The 22,473-nt window shown below is 41.3% G+C and overlaps 1 long non-coding RNA gene across 5 annotated transcripts in view; it reads right to left on the bottom strand.

The window, feature by feature from the left end:
* LOC108299695 overlaps positions 1 to 22,473 on the bottom strand; it is a 54,813-nt gene that overhangs the window by 21,673 nt on the left and 10,667 nt on the right. For 2 of the 5 annotated variants that reach the window (XR_005199005.1, XR_005199006.1), the window contains exon 3: positions 9,139 to 9,364. This is a non-coding gene — a long non-coding RNA (uncharacterized LOC108299695). Of the gene's footprint in view, positions 1 to 5,039; positions 6,004 to 6,455; positions 6,527 to 8,806; positions 8,876 to 9,138; positions 9,365 to 22,473 lie in introns of those variants that run through there. The other 3 variants (XR_005199004.1, XR_001823067.2, XR_001823066.2) reach the window with 3 other exon arrangements.

Below are 22,473 nucleotides of genomic sequence, written 5' to 3' on the forward strand. Positions count from 1 at the left end.
AAAAATAAAAATAAAAATAAAAATAAAAAAAAGAAAAGAAAATTGAAATGAGATCATCTTAGTGGTCTACTTTTTGGGTTTATCTATTTACTTCCTATTTGATCAAACAATGCTCAGGTTGACAGTGCTTCTGATATTATCCTTCATCTGCGTTATACAGATTTCTGGACCCACCTCAGTAATTTTTGGTGTATATATGTGCAGGCATCTGGAGGACACAAGATGTACATCTGAATTGTTTCTCCTACTATAAACAATTCAGTGGTTTCCCACAGCTCTTAGAGTACAGACCCAAGTAAGTCCAGGATACGTAATGATTCTTTTTTTTTTTTTAAAGATGGGGTTTCACCATGATGGCCAGGCTGGGCTTGAACTCTTGACCTCAGGTGTTCCACCTGCCTCAGCCTCCCAAAGTGCTGGGACTATAGGCATGAGCCACCATGCCCGGCCAGGATAACGATTCTTAACCCTGGCTGCTTTATCTCAGGAACTTAAAAAATTACCCATATCTAGTTCCCCCTCTCCCAATTGAATCAGAATCTTTGTGGGTGGGGCCTGGGGACTACATGTTGCAAAAGCCTCATGGTCTGGCACTTCTTGCCTCTCTAGTCTCAGCTCTACCACCCACCCCTCCCTTGCTCTCCTCTCCCTAACTGGCCAATCCCTGGTACCAGACACAGTCCAGGGCTTTTGCACAGGCTGTTCCTTTTATTAGCTTACACATCCAACCCCTGACCTCTCAGACTATATTAAATTGCACACTCTCCTAGCACCAGACCCTTGCCTCCTTAGCACATTTTGTAGTTGCATTGTATGATCCTCAGATTAATGTCTCCCTCCTCACTGGGCTGTGAAATTTTTTGCAATTGGAGGCTAGTTGGTTTCTGTGCACTGCTGTGTCTTCCCCAGCACCAATGCAGGGCCTGACAAATAAGAGGTGCTCATTACTTATATCAAATGTGGCAAACAAATGGCAGGATGGAAAATCCCAATATTCTCTGTCAGAGATTTTAAGAGATCAAATAATATGTATTTTTTAAGCATTGGGGAGGAGGGTCAGGAGAAAAAATAAAATAAAATAAAAGTCATGTAAATCTAAGGAAGATTGTCAGAAAACATTGGACCCCATTTAATCTTAGCTACAGTTCCCCTAGCCAAGCTTCAAAGACAAGCATCATTTGGAAAATAAAATTACAGAACTAACATAACAAGTCATCCTGTTGAAAGTTATTTTGGGAGGTGCCTACAAAAGGAGGGTTGTACCCTGCCTTTTCAATGGGGATCTGCAATTTGAGGCCTCTCCTTCAGAGAGAATATTTTCTGAAAGAAGAGTTAGACCAACTGGTAACTGCACAGCAGAGCCTGGATCTGCTCCCATTCTGCTTCCAGTGGGGCCTCTCTGTCAGATAGTCAGTTAGTTCATAACTACCGTCTGTTCCTAAATCCAGAAATGCAAAGAGACCATGACTTTGGTTCACATAGTCATAGGCTGAAACATCAGAGAGCTTGCACCTGCCAGAACCACCTCTTCTTTAGGCCTCTGAAAAAAAGCCGAAGCTGGCAATCCTAAGCAAAGAGGTTTCCAGACTAAGCTGAAATGCACAGCAAATAAAGTTAATTCACAAAATGAATAATAGTCTGTGTAGGGGGTGGCGGTTTGTAGACTTCAAATTCAAGAGGCATAGATATTGATGCATTTGGGATATTTGTATTTGAAAGTCTGAGGCAAATAGGCAAGGTAATACAAGATTTTATAGTTATAAATTAGCTCTAATTCTCTTCTCTGTCGTCAACTATTAAAATGCCCCTGCTTGGGAGGGGGAGGTTTCAGGAGGCCTGTGGCACTAAATTGCAATTACAAAACATATTGCTACATACCCATCTTCCAACCTGGCACAAAAGTCCATGAGAGGTGGGAAGGCACTGGCCTGCCCCAATTATTATCACTGAATAAAACCAGCTGTGTTTCCTAGACTCAGAGTTGCACAAAACTATGACGTCTGGCTTTAGCATCCTGTCACTCCCCTCCAGACATCCTCTGTTTCTTCCCAGCCAGCCATAAGTGTCAGGGGACCTCAAGCAGCCATTGAGAATGCCCAGGGAACAGATTTGGGCTCCAACGGCTGAGACATCCAATTCCTTCAAACATAAAAGGAAAGTAATTAATTCTTACCCTGCAGGGCCATTGGGAGGGTTCTACAAAACAACATTTGTCAAATCCCAGTTGGTGCCTAGTAAATGTTAGTTTTGTGTGTGAAATACATTCTCCTCAATATCAAAACTTCTAATGTCTTGGTAATCTACTCTCAAGTGGATATGAAATCATCTGAGAATCTAATTTACAAGGCAATGTGAATGACTGAAAATGGATTTTCCTACCAACTTCTAGATTTAGATGGTTGCACACACACACACACACACACACACACACACACACACATTTTGAGAAGTAAATCCCCAGTGCAGGGTCTAAATACCAGAGAGAGTGCAGTATAGTAAACCCCAGCCTAGGCCTGGGAGCCAGGCTTCCCAGATTACAATCCTGCTTCTATCCCTAGCTACCAGCGAGAGACCTTAGGCCAGTTACTTAATCTTTCTGTACCTAGCTTTTCTTATCCCTAAAAAAGCCTTGATATTAACACTACCATATCTCATAGGATGGTTGGCAGACTCAACGAGTTAATATGTATGATATACTTCAAACAGTGTTAACACCATGGTAAGTGCTCAATAAATATTAGTAATGATCATTGACAATGGCATTTCAAGTACAAGGTAGGATGCCTGGGTGGCTGCTTCCTCCTCCAAGTTCAAGCCAAATGCCCCCTCACCAAATGGCCCCTGCTTACAGGGAAGGAAAACAATTTACTTTGTTTAGAGTGACAGGAACACAGCTCCAAATTGAATGAGAAGGCTCCCTTCCTTGCAACAAAGGGAAAGTAGGGAAAGTTGGTGCCAGAAGAAATGCACTTTCATTTGTATTACTGCCACCAGAAGAAAGGAAGGAGGGGGGATTATGCAACCTATAAATGCCCTTATCTTTTAGTCAAGCAGAATTTTTTTTTTTTTTTTTTTGGCAGTGGGGGAGCCACCGTGGGTTTTTTTTTTGTAAAAAAAAAAAAAAAAAAAAAGCAGTTGTTTTGCAGCTGGAGGCATGGGCAAGGGGTTCCCAGGCAGTAAACTCCCCGAAGGTGGGCTGCGGGCTAGGGCTGAGCCTCAGGTGGGTCTCCTGTTCCCTGTGCTCTCCTGCAAGCAGCCTCCCTCATGGACTCTGGGGCAGCCACAGGAGGGGCAGGCTGGGAGGGGCTGCCACAGTTGTTCATTTGAGCAGGATGTCAGAGGACTCAGACACCAGCTTCCCATTGCCGACTTCAATCTTATTCACAACCACGGCCCTGGTGGAGCTAGTGCAACTGAAGATGCTGGAGCCCATGCCAGAGACACAGCTGGAGCCCAGTCTGTAGCTGAGGCTGGGGCTTGTGAGGCCCTCATAGGCCAAACTCAGATCACCTGCATAGCTGCTGGTGGTTTTCATATGGATACTCATGTACTGCATCCCAGACTCCAGCCAGCTCTAGTCAAGGAGAATTTAAAAGGAAACTAGGAAGCCATTTCCCAAAGCTCATCCATAACATCGATACCTTGGGCTTCCATCCCACTCTTTACAGAACACAGCTCTTCTACATCCTTTACCTTTTCTTGTTTAGTTCACTCTGTCACCAGCTCCCATCCCCAAGCACACCAGAAGTCCACCTTGCTCTGCCCCATCTAATGGCTAAGGACCAAATTGTACAGGAAGGGAGGACAAGCAATGGGAAAAAGAAGCAGCTTGCTGAGAGTTTTCAAACCTATATCAACAGAAGTCTTGTATATTCTTGGTATATTAGTTTGCCGGGACTGCCATACCAAAATACCACAGGCTGGGTGGCTTAAACAGTAGAAATGTATTTTCTTACAGTTCTGGAGGCTGAAAGTTCAAGGTCAAGGTGCTGGCAGGGGTGGTTTCTTCTGAGGCCCCTCTCCTTGGTGTAAATGACTGTCTCCTCCCTGAGTCTTCACATGGTCTTCTCTGTGTGTGTGTCTGTGTATCTAGCCACTTCTTCTTATAAGGACACTAGGCATATTGGAGTAGGGCTCACCCTAATGACCTCATATTAACTTAATTGCCTCTGTAAAAACTCTACCTTCAAATATAGTCACATTCTGAGGTATTGGGGTTAGGACTTCAACATGTGAAATTTGGAGGACCAGGACCATAATTCATCTGCCAACACTTTGGTTAGGCTAATTCCTACATACTTTATGGGTTTTGATGACTATTTTGAATGTTGTTGTACTTTTTAAAATAATTTTACTTTCTTTTTCACTCCCTTTCTCTCTTTCTCCCTCTGCCTCTTTCTTATCTTTCTTTTTTCTTTCTTCCTTCTTTCTTTCCTTTCTTCCTTTCATTTCTTTCTTTCCTCTCTCTCTTTTTCTTTTTCTTATAGAGGCAGGGTCTCATCATGTTGCCCAGGCTGGTCTTGAACTCCTGGGCTCAAGGGGTCCTCCCACTTTGGCCTCCCAAAGTGCTGGGATTACAGGCCTGAGCCATCCCACCCAGCCTCTCATATCTTAAATACATTATAACGTGGTTATTGCTTATATAGATAAAAGCTATTAATTTTTATACATTGACCAGCAACCTTCCTGAACCCATGTATTAGATCTAATTCTTTGTTGGTTGTTTCCTTCACCATCAAATAATAATAGATTTGTCTCATTATCTGACATCTTCTTTCTCAACTAGCTTTATTTCCCAAGTACTGCTATTTCCCACAGGAGTCCTCTTCCTTTTTTAGTTAGATTCCCGTTGACAACTCTGTATGGCCTAATCCAGAGGGAGAGATAAGATCAAGTATGGGATTTTAAATTTTTATTTATTTTTTTGAGAGAGGGGGTCTCACTCTGTCCCTCCAGGCTGGAGCAATCATGGCTAACTGCAGCCTCAAACTCCTGGGCTCAAGCAATCCTCCCACCTCAGCCTCCCTAGTAGCTGAGATTACAGGCAGGAGCTACCATGCCTGGCTAGTTTTTTTTAAGGTTAGTTTTGTTTTGTTTTTCTTTTCAGAGGGAAGAGGCTTAAATGGCCAAAGAAATAAGTAATTGGTGAGAAAGAGAGTGAAGATAGAAGAGAGAATGGGAGTTATTTGCTATATTGAAAATCTGGAATGGTATTTCAGCAGAAATGTTAGGGTTAGCCTAGGACAGAAAAATGGAAGAAAGCAAAGGTAGTTGGGGATATGGACAAGACGGCAGATGGGGCATGCACAGATAGGCTGCAGTGTTTCCTGTCTGATGGTCTCAGCTGCAAAGTCATCTGCACTAAGACACAGCGGTGTTTGGTGGCACGAGGAAGCCAGGATGCGGATGAAGGGCTGAAGAAGAACTGTAAAGGTATGTTGTAGTCACACTATATTTTCTTCATCCTACCATGATTTTTCACACAGGTTTAACTTAGAGAATAAACCACTCCCTGCTCTTATCGTCATGAAAACTGAGAACAAGAGCTCTTGGCCAAGAATTTAGTCAAGTCCCTTCCAGAAAGTTCAGGAAGTAAGAGAATATCCATTAAGAGGTGCATCACTCCCTTCTTATCCAGTAGCTTATAATGCCTCTAACAAATCGTGTTTGTCTTTGGGAAGGGAATGTGAAGTGTATGCATATGTCTGTGTCTAGCAAGTTCAAAAATCGCTCACTAAAATTGTTAGGAGAATGACTATTCGTGCTGCAGCAGTGTGATGAGGGAAACCTAAAAGTCAGCTCAGCTTAGAGAGACCATGTCCACACCCACACACCTGCACCCTTCACCTTGGGCCCCAGAATGAGATACAGGGAAGAGATTACATGTCACTGGTCCAAGGAGGGTGAGGGACATAAGAAACATAGCTAAATCCAACCTGGAGCTTGGAGCCCAAAGCCAAGAGCTAGCCTAGCTCATTCCAAGTTGTAGCCCAACCTGTAGACCTGTGAGCATAAAAATAAAGAATTGTTGTATTAAGTAACTGAACTTCAGGATAATTTGTTAGATATAATGTAATAATATAATATATATTAATATATTATATTAATATATTAATATATATTATATTATATATATTAATATATTAATATAATATATAATATATTAATAATATATATTAACATATAATAATATATGTTATTATTATATTACATATTATTATATAATAATATAATTATATATATTATATTATTATATAATAATATATATGTAATATATATTATTATACTTTTATATAATATATAATAAATATATAATATAATATATGTTATATATTATAATTATATAATAACTGTGGCAGTAACGGGCAGATACACCACCTTATGTCAGAGGAAGTCAACTCTAGAAAAGGGAGTGAAGAATAGCATTTTTGAGTTACATAAAAGTGGTAACTTACCTGGTAAGATGTACTTACTCACTTGTTCATTCATTCATTCAAAAGTTGCCTAATGAGCTATGTTTCAAACACTGGGAACAAAACACTGAATGAAACAATGGAAATCCCTGCCCCACAAAGTTTGTATTCCAATATGCAAGAGGCATTTGCTACAGGCTTACGTTGAGTAGGGGAAATAGTTTTATTTGTTTGGCTACTGCAACACAAGTTTTCAGTCATTTATATAACCCAACTGAGTTCCTTTCTCTGCTTCTCTTTCCAGAGGAGCGGCTTGTCCTGAATGCCCACTACTTGACAAGCACGAAAACTACATTATTCTTCATCATTACAAAATCTTTAGACTGGGTAACAGCATTCCCATTATGAGGACACTGAGGTGAGAAAATGAAGTAATTTGTCCATGGTCACATAGCTGGGAAAAACCTGACATTTGAACCCAGTTATATATAGCTATAAAGCCCTGTTTCTGGGAACCATATTGCCTCTCACAAATGTGGTATTGCCCTGGAAGTTTCTAGGTTAAAAGAAGATATTTTTAATCCTTAATTGGATTTGAGAATGGCAGGGGGAGTGTTCAAAGACATTTTCAGGACAACTAGAAAAGTCTGGATTGTATCTTAGGTAGTAGTATTATTGTACTAATGTTAAATCTTTTGAGTGTGATAATCATATTGCGGTACATAGGAAAAATGATGGCCTTATTCTTAGGAAATATATGTTAGAGTGTTTAAGATGATACGTCAAGTTCTCCGCAATTTACCTTCAAAGCGTTCATCACATTGTGTGTGTGCTTATAGAAATGGATGAATACATGCATACACAGATAGGCAGACAACTATCTTGAAAGAGGAAGAGAGAAAAAAAAGGGAGACAGAGAAAGCAAATGTTCACAACTGCTGAATCTAGGTGAATAATATATAAATTTTGTGAGGTTTTTCTTTCAGCTAAACTGTAGGTTTGAAATATTTTCAGAATAAAAATTGGGAGAAGAAAAAAATGAAGGTTTGGAAAGGATGGTGTCTCTGTCCCTTGCCTTGCTGTCATTTGAAAAATGCCACAACCTGAAACAGATCATCCTTTCAGGATATAGCCGTGCCTGAAGCCTGGGTCAAGTTAACAATCCTCCCTGCAGACTCATGCTGAGTGTCCATTCAGCATACTCAGGGGCTGACTAAAGAGGGTGCTGGCTCCCCTGCTCCTTCTTCCGGTCTGGCATACTACAATAACTGTTTGGAAGTTGACTTTGATAGACAAGAGGATGTTTGTGCACTGCTGGAAGACACTGTGAAGGGTGAGTCAGGAAAAGGCTGGGAAAGAGATGAGGGGGCAGAGAGATGGTATGTTTGTGCCAGGACACAACTTAGGGAATGTCTGGGAAATGTGGAGGAGGGGAGACTGGAAAAGGGTGAATGAGCAGCAACTTATCTGAAAATCCTTTAATACAAAAACAACAGAGGAAGACTTATTTGCTGTTGTTCATTTACCTACCATAGGTTGACACTGAGGAGTAGGTGGGCAACCCCTACCCGTTTTCTCATCCTTTAAAGGAGCATACGCTTCCTTCCTGACACTCAGGTAAGCCCTTCTTTCCTTGGCAAATCACTGGTCTTCTTCACCTCAATGTGCCCAAAGCGGGAACACAGAAATTTGGAGCTAGAATGTGGGTGGAGAAATTCTAAGAGGGCATGAGTAGAAACAGGAAGACCAATTTGAAGGTCACTGCAATCTAGTGACCAATGAGAGTGGTCTAGACAGGAGGTTACAAAGGAGGTGGTGAGATGCGGTTGGATTCCAGATGCATTTGAAAGCAGAAGTCAGATTTCCATGGATGCCTTGCCTAGAAACATCACTGACCTTTTAGATTCCCCTTCAGCATTTCCTTCTCCATGGTTTGTATTCTTGGACTGGAGTGCTCAGTTTCTTATAGCAACAAGGTGAGTTGGGGTATGGAGAGATGAAGACAGATCCAGCTCTGATCCTGGAAACACAGTTTGAAGGGCACATATTCCTGATGAAGATCGGTCAGCAACATCAAAAGAAGTTGGGTCCGGCCGGGCGCGGTGGCTCAAGCCTGTAATCCCAGCACTTTGGGAGGCCGAGGCGGGTGGATCACGAGGTCAAGAGATCGAGACCATCCCGGTCAACATGGTGAAACCCCATCACTATTAAAAATACAAAAAATTAGCTGGGCATGGTGATGCTTGCCTGTAATCCCAGCTACTCAGGAGGCTGAGGCAGGAGAATTGCCTGAACCCAGGAGGAGGTTGCGGTGAGCCGAGATCGCGCCATTGCACTCTAGCCTGGGTAACATGAGTGAAACTCCATCTCAAAAAAAAAAAAAAAAAAAGTTGGGTCCAGCTCAGCATTCCATTCTTCCAGGAAGCCTCACTCTCCACAGTGCGATGGCTTCCTCCTATGAACTCAAGGGCAGTTTCATCTACAGTAATAACATCCTACCTGACATGAGTATAGTACTTTACAATTCTTTCATGCCATTTGGGGAGGTCCTTCCTAACCCCTCGATTAAGTTGGGCCCTCTGTTGTATGTTCCCATAGCACTTTGTTCTTCCCCTATTCCAATTTTCACTATATGTTATTATAGACGATTGCTTAATTACTTGTCTTTCCCGCTAGATTGAAAAGCTTTATGAGAAAAAGGCAATTCTATAGTCTTAGTACCTACCACAGTGCCTGGCTTGTAAGCATTCAGTATATCCCTACAATTGAATGGATAATGATCAGTAACTCTTTTAATCTTCAAAACAATTCTTCCAAAGTGGGTGGTACTGACTCCACTTCATTGATGAGGTGAAGGATCTACTGAGAGACTATAGTCACATAGCAAGTTCATAGAGGAACTGGGAATAGTACCAGGGTCCAGGCTCTTTCCATTACACTCTACCTGGAACCTAAAAAAAAAAAGAAAGAAAGAAAAGAAATCCATTCATTTAATAAATCAATAGATACTTACTGATTACTCTCTATGTCAGGCTCTATTATATGCTGCTAGAGGGATATACCAAAAAAAATGCAAGATTTGCATTTGGATGCTATTAAAAGAAACCAAACACAGGGAAACAGACATGTAAACACATAATTGTATTATAGTGTAATAAATACCATAGAAGCTCTAGGAGGCTAACTCTGCTCATAGGAGGAATGTCCTACTCTGCCTTTAGTAGGCTCCACTTTATTTATTTATTTATTTTTAAGTACGTTGCTAGAACAGAAGGGGGAAAGTTATTAAGGGAAAAGTGAATGGCTGGTACCTCAAGGCTGGGTACCCTTGTTTCCTGCTCCATGATTGAAGATTCTTTTTTTTTTTAATTTTTATTATTATTTTTTTTTATTAATTTTTTTTAAAGACGGGGTTTCATCATGTTGGTCAGGCTGGTCTTGAACTCCCGACCTCAGGTGATCCGCCCGCCTTGGCCTCCAAAGTGCTTAGATTACAGGCGTGAGTCACCACACCCAGCCCGATTGAAGATTCTTAATCACACATTCCACACAAACCCCAGCAGCTTGCCTCAGAAAATGGAGGAATCAGTCCAGGGAGCCCCGGATTGCTTAACCCAAAAGTAGCCAAGACAGGAGACTTATAATGTGGGGCCAGGTTGTGTTATAAACATCCCTGGAGCTTGCCTACCTGGGCTACCACAACCCGATTAAAATGTCACCTATATGAATGGTGTTTGTTGGATTCAGGCAGTGTTCAACCCTCACTTATCACACACAGTGGCTCAAACACTTCATTTTGATCAATGTATAAAATTTATTTTTGTGACAAGTAAAAGAACACTGCAGGTCTTTTGACATGGAATAAAGTGAGGTAAAACTTGCTATAGGTAAGAGAAGGTAGGGGCCAAAGGAAGATCACTGGCTTATGGAGACTTGGGAGAATTTGCCTCCTAAGAATACAATAAACCAGCCAGGGGCAGTTAACAGTCCTTCCCTCATTGAGACATGGCACAGAAGGGCAGCCAAGAGGTTATCCTATGAGCATTGTTATGCTACAGTAGGAATTGGAGTGTTGTGATGGGGGCTACTACCATTAGCAGTTGAAATGGGAGGAAATTTTTACATAGGAGAGTATGGTGATCACATTTGCATTTTAGAAAATAATGGATAGCAGTTTGTGTTAGGGGAACAAAGGACAGAGCCAGGGAAACTGTTTAAAAGGTTAACAAAAAATAACAGTGACAGATGATGAGGCATCTACCTGATGGGAACAGAGAAGAGGAGATGGATTCAAAAGCTACTTAGGAGGTAGAGTCATCAAGATCTAGATGACTAATTGCATGTAGTGGGTAAGAAAGTAGGAAGAAGAGAGGATGATGACTCCTGCATTTCTGGCTTGGGAAAGTGGTTAGGTTGTGGGCTGGATGTGTGTGTGTTTGATTGTGTATGTGTAGCTGAAAAGGCAATTTAGCTTTGTAATTGTTGAAGTGAATATGGACCATAGGCATAGATATCCAGTAGGTAGCTGGATATGTAGTTTGCAAATCAGGAGAAAATTCTACGTGAAGATGGTTATTTAGAATCACAGAGTCTAAATGGTAATTGGGGAGTGGATAAGGCAGCCCATGTAGACCATAGAGGGAGGAGAAGTCCAAGGACCCAAACTTGCAGAACACCCACATGTGAGGGGCAGCCAGAAGTAGCTGTCTGTGAAGAAGATTGAGGAGTCAAGCCACACAAACTCAAAACTGTAAACACCATTGGGAGACTTAGACGGTCTAGCTCAGTTGGAGTTGGATTTGACTATAAACGTTAACTACAGCGGACTAACAGATTTCTTATCCAGAGGCAGGCAGTCCAGGGCTGATGTCCAAAGAAGCCACCAAGACCCGTGCTACTTCCTGCTCCTTCTGTCCTCATAATCACAGATGGTTGCTCCACATCCAGGTACTAAGCTCTTCTTCCAAGCAGGAAGGGGAAGGACAAAGGGCAAAAGGCATTAGCCAAGTCTCTCCCTTTTTATTTTTTGAGACAGAACTTCGCTCTTATTCCCTAGGCTGGAGTGCAGTGGCCCGATCTCTGCCTCCCAGTTTCAAGCAATTCTCCTGCCTCAGCCTCCCAAGTAGCTGGGACTACAGGCATGTGCCACCCTTTTGTATTTTTAGCAGAGACAGGATTTCTCCATGTTGGTCAGGCTGGTCTCAAACTCCCAATCTCAGGTGATGCCCCTGCCTTGGCCTCCCAAAGTGCTGGGATTACAGGCGTGAGCTACCTCAGTCGGCCATCTCTCCCTTTTTATGAGAAAAATAATCATTTCCTGAGAAGCCCCATCCATTAGACAACCCATTGGCTAGGATAAGGTATATGAATATCTTACTGCATGAGTACCTGGGGGTAAATAAGTATTTTTTAAAAACTTTTTGCTCTGAAATAATTTCAAACAGATAAAATTTGCAAAAATAGTACAAATGATTCCTGTATATTTTTGACCCAAATTTTCCAATACTAACATTTACCAAAATTACTTTATCATTTTTTTTTCTCTCTCTCATGCACCCATGATGCTCATTTACTTCTAATTTGGTGAGTGCTTCCTAAAAATAGACTTTCTCTTACATAACCACAATACAATGATCAAAATCAGAATATTAACATTGATACAATGCTATTATTTAAGCCACAGCCTTTTGCCAATCATCCCACTAATGTCCTTTATAGCAAAGAAAAAGCCTTTCTTCTGGTCCAGGAACCTATCCAGGACCACACATCGCATTTTGTTGTCATGTTGCTTTAGTCTGCTTTAATATGAAACAGTTCCTCAATCTGTCTTTACCTTTCATGTTGTTGGTATTTTTGAATACCAAAGACCAGTTACTTTGCAGAACATCCCTTATTTGGGTTTGTCTGACTGTTCCTCATGATTCAGGTTAGGTATTTTTGGCTAGAATACCACAGAAGTGATGCTGTATCCCTTCCAATGCATCATAGCAGAGGGTACCCTATTTTGACTTGTTCTATTACTAATGATATTAGCTTTGATCACTTGGTTAAGGTGGTAAGGTAGGTACCTGTCAGATTTTCATACTATAAAGTCCTTATTTTACCCTTTGAAATTATAAGAATCTGTGGGGAGAGGCTTTGAAACTATATACATATCATGTTTCTCATCAAACTAGTTTTAGCATCCATTGATAATTCTTGCCTGAAACCATAAGATGGTCATTTTCTAATTCTGTCTTTCCTTTTATACATATTAGTTTGCCTTGTATCATATGGAAAGCTTTCCTTTCTCCATTTTTTAATGTATTTCCGTATGGACGCAAAGATTTTTATTCTATTTGATGAGTTACAATTCTTTACTATCATAATTTATTTTAACATGGAATTGTCCCATATTGGTCATTAGGAACACCTATAAGCTGGCTCTGTGTCCTATTGATGTGTTCCCATCATTTTTGGGGACTTTTCTTATTGAGATTATTATTTTTAACAGGGTACATTGCTACCTTGATAAAATCAGCCTCTGTTAATAAAGAACAAAACGAGAAACAAAAATTGTGTGGGCAACCAGAAGTGTCTACCACACCTAGTTCTTCACCAGCCAAGAGGTGGTGGCTTGAATCCAGGCTGACAGCCTTGCTTTGTTCTAACAAGACAACTTTGTGCCCACATTCCAAAAAGAGCCTTGAGGCCATGTAGTTCCATCCATACTTCTCCTCACTGTAATCCTTTATCACCATCCAAAGTGAGTGCTCCAAGAGCCAGGTCATCTGTGTTGCACAACTTCTGGAGGTGCCATTCATATTGCAGGCTATGAATGATTTGCTAGAGCAGGGTCCAGCAATTTTTTTTTTTTTTTTTTTTTTGAGACAGGATAGAATACAATGGCATGAACACAAGGTTCACTACAACTTCCACCTCCTGGGCTCAAGCTATCCTCCTACCTCAGCCACCTGAGTAGCTGGGACTACAGGTGTGCATGCCAACATGCTTGGATTTTTTTTTTTTTAGAGATGGGGTTTTGCCATGTTGCCCAGGTTGGTGTCAAACTCCTAAGCTCAAGCAATCTGCCCACCTCAGCCTCCCAAAGTACTGAGATTACAGGAATGAACCACTGGGACTGGCCAACAAACTTCTATAAAGGGCAGATAGGGCCAATGTTTTCCACTGTGTGGGCCATATAATCTCTATTGCAGCTACTCCGTTCTGCCGTTGTAGTGGGAATGCAGCCATAGACAATGTGGAAATGAGTGGGCATGGCTATGGTCCAATAAAACTTTATGGACACTGACATTGAACTCCATACCATTTTCATGTATCATGAAATATTCTCATATTCATTTTTAAAAACCCATTTAAAATGTAAAAACTATTCTTAGTTTGTGAGCTCTACAAAAATAAGCAGCTGGCTAGATCCGGCCATAGTTCACCACCTCCTGTTCTGCTCAGCCTAAGCTGTCTTGTGCGGTGCTTCTGCCTCCGTAGGTCTCTTCTCCCTTATCCTAATCTCCAATCTGCTATCCTCCTCTGGGCTTCCTCTCTACCTTACACCTTCTTCCTTCCCAGATCTTTCCTCTGTGCCCTGGAAACTTCATTCGATTGTAAATTAACTTCTTTCCACTTTTAAACTTGTAGCTCATTCCTTGCCTTAACTGAAAAGTAACTGTAATCCCTAAGGAACATGATTCCCTTGCTGAATTCTAGAAAGGGTGCTACTCATTTTCCTATTCCCCACAACCCATGGGCATGGGAAGTGGTGTTGGTATTCTCCACATTCCTCAATCCTACTTCTAAACCTTTAACTCTGCCAATCTCCTGCAACACTCCCTCCTCCTTTGATGCTCTGCCATCTGGCTCTTTGAACAATAGATAACATGCTGAGCAATAACCTGAGCAAAGCCAGGAGACAGGTACCACTGTTATCCCCCACTTTGCAGAAGCAAAGAGGGGTTAAAGTCACACAGCCAATAGTAAATGGCAGAGCCAGGATCTAATCCCAGCGGTCCATACTTATTCCCAAGATGTTACACCACCTTTTCTCTAGGACCACGTGGATCACCACCATCCATTCAAGCCTCTGAATTCCACTACCCCCTGCATCAGTTAGGTACCTGGGCAGAAACAGGCGCACATTCAACCTGAGTCATTTGAAAGGTATCTAATCAAGGAACTATTTACAAAGGTATAGGGCAGTGTCCCTCAATCTTTTGTCATTATCTCTTCACTTCATCCTAAAGAGAAAAATTTTAATTTCCCTTGACAAAATTTTGGTGAGTGGGATTGAGTTTGGGAGGCCCACAAACCATTTTCAAATTGTTTTGCTCCCCCAAACCAATTTTCACTCCTTTCGAGGCAGTATTAGCCCCATTTAGAATGTGAGAATGCATGGGGAGGGAAACTATGGGGATAGCATAGCCCTCCAGGGTAGTGACTGAGATACCATCTCAAGGCCAGAAGTGGTGAGGGAGGCAGGAATTACTGGAAGATGGAGACATCTCAGAGCTGTGAACTTCTGCCAAGAGATTGGTATGCCTAAGGCTGGCTGAAAGACTTCCAGCTCACCAGGACTGATCCATTCTTCACCCTATAGTGACAGTCATCTTTCTTTTTCTTTTTTTCTTTTCTTTTCTTTTTATTTTTTTTGAGATGCAGTTTTGTTCTTGTTGCCCAGGCTGGAGTGAAATGGCGTGATCTCTGCTCGCCGCAACCTCCACCTCCCAGGTTCAAGCGATTCTCCTGCTCCAGCCTCTGGAGTAGCTGGGATTACAGGTGTGCATCATCACGCCCAGCTAATGTTTTGTATTTTTAGTGGAGACGGGGTTTCTCTATTTTGGTCAGGCAGGTCTCGAACTCCCGACCTCAGGTGATCTGTCCGCCTCAGCCTCCCAAAGTGCTGGGATTACAGGTGTGAGCCACCACGCCCAGCCAAAAGTCGTCTTTCTAACTGGAAACTGTGGGTGCCTTTGGAAGACTGAACTGGGTAGTGGAAACAAGCAGGAAGACCTTTTCAGTTTTTGAAGGCTGTACAATATGCATGTATCATCTAATTTTAAAATAAAATGTAATTTTAAAAATTGACCTAAAATGCAAATATGGTCATTCTTTCCCATGCTCAAAACAGCCCATCTGCCACCAAGTTAAAATCCAAATTCGTCCACATGTCACACAAGGCCCCCAGCATACTTCTTTAGCCCATCTCTGCCACTCTCTACCTCAAACCCTGTGTTCAAACGTGATTTGCTGAAAATTGAGTGTATTCCCTAAGCAACTCTTTTCCTTTATTGCCAATTTGCTCATAATACCATTTTGTATCAGACATCTGTTTCTTATACCTGCAGTTTCCACATGCTAGAATGCAAAGCCTCTCCATCTCCTCTACTTTTCTTCCTGGTGAATTCTTCATTCTTCAAGACCCAGTTAAAATTACCTCTCCCAGGCCAGGTGCGGTGGCTCATGCCTGTAATCCTAGCACTTTGGGAGGCCGAGGTGGGTGGATCACCTGAGGTCACGAGTTCAAGACCAGCCTGGCCATCATGGTGAAACCCCATCTTTAGGAAAAAAAAAAAAAAAAAAATTACCTCTCCCAGCTCTTACTCCACTTCCAACCTTACAGTTGACAATCTTCTCTGTCTCACCACTGTACAGTACAGTGATTAAGAATATAAGCTCTAATGCCAAACTATGTGGGTTTTCATCCTGGATTTGTCACTTGAGTTGGTAACATTGGGCATGCTACTTAACCTCTGTGCTTTGGTTGCCTTATTTATAAAATGGGGATTCCAATAGTTCCTATCTTAGAAGGAGAGCATTCATTCACTGAGTATTGACTGAGCATTTATTTTTACATATTGAAACTGACAAAAATTCCTGCCCTGGTGGAACTTAGATAAATTCTACTGCAGAGGTTGGCAATCTACAGCTCCTGACCAAACTTAGTCACCTGTTTTATAAAGTTTTATTGGTACATGGCCACACTCTTTAGTTTATGTATTATCTATGACCACATTCATGCTAAAAAGGTTGAGTTCAGTGGTTGCAACACAGACCGTATGGCCTGCACAGCTGAAAATATTTACTATCTGGCCCTTAAAGAAAAGGTTTGCTGTCCCTTGCTCTATTGAGATTAAAGTAGTTCACACATGTAAACATGTAAAGTGTTTAAATTTTTATAGGGGATACCAGCTTTATTAATATGATTGCATACCTTTACTATAACACCTAACATCAGTACTCAGTTAAATTTTTTGCTGAATAAAATCAATGAATGGAGGGGTAAAGAGGAACCAGAAGTTGGGGTTATAGAAGTTACTGAAGAAAGAGTTTCAAGATAGTAGAAGGGGTCAGCCCTGTTAAGTGACAAGCCAAGGACTGAAGGAAGACTGGCAGATTTGGCAATCAGATGAAGTGACCCAACCAAAGAGCAGCTTGTGTGAAGTGGTGTGTGTGGACAGGTGCTGGTCTGCAGCTGGTGTAGGGGGAAATGGAAATGAGGAAGAAGAGATACGAAAGTGGAGATTATATGATGGCAAGTATCAAAATAAAAATTAACACATTTGGTCTGCTACCTCAATTTTTAAAATCAGCTCACCAAAAATATCAGGTTTATTGAAATATTGGAATATCTGATAAAGTGTCCACTTATCTTTGAGCTATCTGGGTTTGGGTAAAACTGTAATGCTTAAAATTCACATCTAGAACTAGCAGGCAGAACCTTTAAGTCCAGAACCATTAAAGGGTGTATAATGGTGAGTCACATGATGCTGCACTGATGATAATGTTTCTTTCTTTCTTTTGTGATCTTAATCATTGTGTGATCTTAACTAGTTTGAAATGAGAATTTCGATGGAAACAGTAGTGCAAATTTACCAACAGAACTAGTATAGTCATGCAAAACAAAAACTATACAAGCATATTTTTGTTCATTCTATAAATACTTATTGAGTAATTTATATGCACTAGGCACTCTGACAGACACAATTATGTGGGTATAAAACTTGTTTATTGATAGTTGCTTTCCCCACTCCTCCAGAAATTCATGATTTAGTTGGTAAAGAAAATCAGTTATGCAAATAGGTTCACTACTTGCAGAAGTTTACATGGCGTATGGTGGCGGGGGGCACAAAATAATAAAATAATTTATTTAAAACTATTTTCACATTTATGAAAAGCTCTGTATATCTGTGGTATTAGACTAAAGAGAATGGTATCAAGTCATAGCTGCTTTCTAGAAAACATTTAGGACTTCTGCATATTATCACTGAGTTGTTTTTCTTTTTTTCTTTTTTTTTTTTTCAGTAGAGACAGGGTTTCACCATGTTGGCCAGGATGGTCTGGATCTCTTGACCTCGCGATCCGCCCACCTCGGCCTCCCAAAGTGCTGGGATTACAGGCGTGAGCCACCGCACCTGGCAAGTTGTTTTTCTTTTAAGGGGCTGCAGAGGGGTATGTTTAGCATGATCCTATTTTTATTAAAATGTATACTCTCCATACAGAAAAAGTCTAAAAAGATACACACTTAAAACATTAGCAGGGACCCACAGCTAGTATCATTCTGAATGGGGAAAAATAAAAGTCTTTCCTCCATGATCTGGAACACAACAAAAATGCCCACTTTTACCACTATTATTCAACTTAGTGCTGGAAGTCCTAGCTAGGGCAATCAGACATGAGAGTGAAATGAAAGGCAACCAAATTTGAAAGGAAGAAGTGAAATTATCTTTGTTTGCAGATGTTATGATCTTATATTTGGAAAAACCTGACAACAGCACACACACACAGGTGCACACACACACACACACACACACACACACACATCTATTAGAACTGATGAACATATTTAGTAAAGTTACAGGGTACAAAATCTACACAGAGCCAGGAGTGGTGGCTCATGCCTATAATCCCAGCACTTTATTAGGCTGAGGTGGATGGATCATTTGAGCAACTAGTCTGAGCAACATGAGGAAACCCATCACTATAAAAAGTACATAGGCCGGGCGCAGTGGCTCAAGCCTGTAATCCCAGCACTTTGGGAGGCCAAGGCGGGTGGATCACGAGGTCAAGAGATCGAGACCATCCTGGTCAACATGGTGACACCCCGTCTCTACTAAAAATACAAAAAATTAGCTGGGCATGGTGGTGCGTGCCTGTAATCCCAGCTACTCAGGAGGCTGAGGCAGGAGAATTGCCTGAACCCAGGAGGCGGAGGTTGCGGTGAGCCGAGATCGCGCCATTGCACTCCAGCCTGGGTAACATGAGTGAAACTCCGTCTCAAAAAAAAAAAAAAAAAAAAAAAAGTACAAAAAATTAGCCAGGCATGGTGGCACATGCCTATGTTCCCAGCTACTAGGGAGGCTGAGGTGGCAGGATGGCTTGAGCCCAGGAAGTGGAGGTTGCAGTGAGTCAAGATGGTACCACTGCATTCTAGCCTGAGCAACAGAGCCAGATCCTGTCTCAAAAAGAAAAAAAAAAAAAATCAGTAGCATTTCTATAGGCCAACAGTGAGCAATCTGAAAAACAAATTTTAAAAAGTAATCCCATTTACAATAGCCACGCATAAAATTAAATACCTTGGAATTAACCAAAGAAGTGAAAGGTATCTATAATGAAAACTACAAAACACTGATAAAATAAATTGAAGAGGCACACAAAAAAGGAAGCATATTTCACGATCATGGATTGAAAGAATCAATATTGTTAAAATATCCATACTGCACAAAGCAATGTACAAATTCAATGCAATTCCTATCAAAATACCAATGTTACTCTTTACAGAAATGGGAAAAAAAAAAATCCTAAAACTTATATGGAACCACAAAAGACCTAGAATAGCCAAAGCTATCCCAAGCAAAAAGAACAAAACTGGAGGAATCACATTACTGACTTCAAATCACACTACAGAACTATAGTTACCAAAACAGCATGGTACTGGCATAAAACAGGCATATAGACCAACGGAACAGAACAGAGAACCCAGAAACAAATCCACACACCTACTGTGAACTCATTTTTAACAAAGGTGCCAAGAACATACACTGGGGAAAAGACAGTCTCTTCAATAAATGGTGCTGGGAAAACTGGATATCCATATGCGGAAGAATAAAACTAGTCCCCTATCTCTCACCATATAGAATAATCACAACAGGCCGGGCACTGTGGCTCACGCCTGTAATCCCAGCAATTTGGGAGGCTGAGGGAGGTGGATTACAAGGTCAGGAGATCGAGACCATCCTGGCCAACGTGGTGAAACCCCATCTCCAATAAAAATACAAAAATTAGCCGGGTGTGGTGGTGCATGCCTGTACTCCCAGCTCCTCATGGGGCTGAGGCAGGAGGATTGTTTGAACCAGGAAGTCAGAGGTTGCAGTGAGCTGAGATGGCACCACTGCACTCCAGTCTGGCAACAGAGGGAGACTCCATATCCAAAAAAAAAAAAAAAAAGAAAGGAAGAAGAAGAATCATATCAAAATAGATTAAAGACTTAAATCTAAGACCTCAAATTATGAAACTTCTACAGGAAAATATTGTGGAAACTCTCCAGGACATTGGTCTGGGCAAACATCTCCTGAGTAATACCCTTCAAGCACAGGTTACAAAACAAAAATGGACAAATGGGATAACATCAAGTTTAAAAGCTCCTGCACAGCAAAGAAAACAATCAACAAAGTGAAGAGACAACCCACAGAATGGCAGAAAATATTTGCAAACTACCCATCAAACAAGGAATTAATAACCAGAATATATAAGGAACTCTAACAATGCTATAGGAAAAAAATCTAATAATACAATTTAAAAATGGGCAAAAGATTTGAATAAACATTTCTCAGAAGCAGATATACAAAGGCCAGGCACAGTGGCTCATGCCTGTAATCCCAGCACTTTGGGAGGCCAAGGTGGGTGGATCACGAGGTCAGGAGTCCAAGACCAGCCTGGCCAAGATGGTGAAACCCCATTTCTACTAAAAAATACAAAAATTAGCCAGGCATGGTGGCACATCCCTGTAATTCCAGATACTTGGGAGACTGAGGTAGAGAACTGCTTGAACTCAGGAGGCAGAGGTTGAAGTGAGCCAAGATTGTGCCACTACACTCCAGTCTGGGCAATAGAGCGAGATTCTGTCTCAAAAAAAAAAGAAAAAAAGAAGAAGAAGACATACAAATGGCAAACAGGCATATGAAAAGTTGCTCAACATCACTGATCATCAGAGAAATGCAAATCAAAACTACAATGAGATATCATCTTACCTCCAGTTAAGAACAGCTTGTAGCTGGGCACGGTGACTCAAGCCTGTAATCCCAGCACTTTGGGAGGCCGAGGCGGGTGGATCACGAGGTCAAGAGATCGAGACCATCCTGGTCAACATGGTGAAACCCCGTCTCTACTAAAAATACAAAAAATTAGCTGGGCATGGTGGCACGTGCCTGTAATCCCAGCTACTCAGGAGGCTGAGGCAGGAGAATTGCCTGAACCCAGGAGATGGAGGTTGCGGTGAGCCGAGATCGTGCCATTGCACCCCAGCCTGGGTAACAAGAGCAAGACTCCATCTCAAAAAAAAAAAGAAAAAAAAAAAAGAACAGCTTGTATTATAACCAAAAGACAGGCAATAACAAATGCTGGTGATTATGTGAAAAAAAAGAAACCCCTATACACTGTTGATGAGAATGCAGATTAGTATAGCCACCATGGAGGACAGTTTGGAGATTTCTCAAGAAAATAAAAATATAACTACAAAATGACCCAGCAATCCCACTGCTAGGTATGTACCCCAAAGAAAGGAAATCAATATATTAAAGAGATATCTGCACTCCCATATTTGTTGTAGCACTGTTCACAATAGCCAAGATTTGGGAGCAACCTACACATCCATTAACAGATGAACGGATGAAGAAAATATCGTATGTATAAATACACAATGGAGTGCTAGTCAGTCACAGAAGAAAATGAGCTCCTGTTATTTGCAACAACATGGATGGAACTGAAAACCATTAAGTGAAATAAGCCAGGCACAAAAAGATTAACACATGTCTTCACTTATTTGTGGGATCCCAAAATCAAAACAATTGAATTCATGGAGATAGAGAATGGACAGATGGTTACCAGAGGCTGGGAAGGATAGAAGGGGGTAGCAGCGGGGAGATGGAGATAGTTAATGGGTACAAAAAATAGTTATAAAGAATGATTAAGATCTATAATTTGATAACACAACAGGGTGACTATACTCAATATTTTAATAGTACATTTTAAAATAACTTAAAAAAGTATAATTGGATTGTTTGTAACACAAAAGATACATGCTTGAGGGGATGAATACCCCACCTTCCATGTGATAATCACGCATTATATGTCTGTATCAAAATACCTCATGTATACCATAAATATATGCACCTACTTTGTACCCACAAAAATTAAAAATTACACAAAAAAAATTTTTTTTTGAGATGAAGTTTCACTCTTGTTGCCCAGGCTGGAGTGCAATGGCATGATCTCGGCTCATTGCAACCTCCACCTCCTGGGTTCAGTGATACTCCTGCTTCAGCCTCCTGAGTAGCTGGGATTACAGGCATGTACCACCATGCCCGGCTAATTATTTTATCTTTTTTTAGTAGAGATGGGCTTTCACCATGTTGGTCAGGCTGGTCTCGAACTCCTGACCTAAGGTGGTCCACCCGCCTTGGCCTCCCAAAGTGCTGGGATTACCCAAAGTAAGCCACCCTGCCCGGCCTGAAAAATTTTTCTTTTAATGTAAAAACAACATGGCATGGCACAGTGGCTCATACTTGTAATCTCAGCACTTTGGGAGTTCAAGGGGGGTAGAACACTTGAGCCCAAGAGTTCAAGACCAGCATGGACAATATGGCAAAATCCCATCTCTACAAAAAATACAAAAATTAGGTGGGCATGGTGGCACACAACTATAGTCCCAGCTACTTGAAAGGCTGAGGCAAGGCCGGGTGTAGTGGCTTATGCCTGTAATCCAAGCACTTTGGAGGCCGAGGCGGGTGGATCACCTGAGGTCTGGAGTTCAAGACCAGCCTGACCAACACGGTGAAACCCTGTCTTAAAA

This window comes from Cebus imitator, unplaced genomic scaffold, assembly GCF_001604975.1.
Source record: "Cebus imitator isolate Cc_AM_T3 unplaced genomic scaffold, Cebus_imitator-1.0 Scaffold23, whole genome shotgun sequence".
Classification (NCBI taxonomy): domain Eukaryota; kingdom Metazoa; phylum Chordata; class Mammalia; order Primates; family Cebidae; genus Cebus; species Cebus imitator.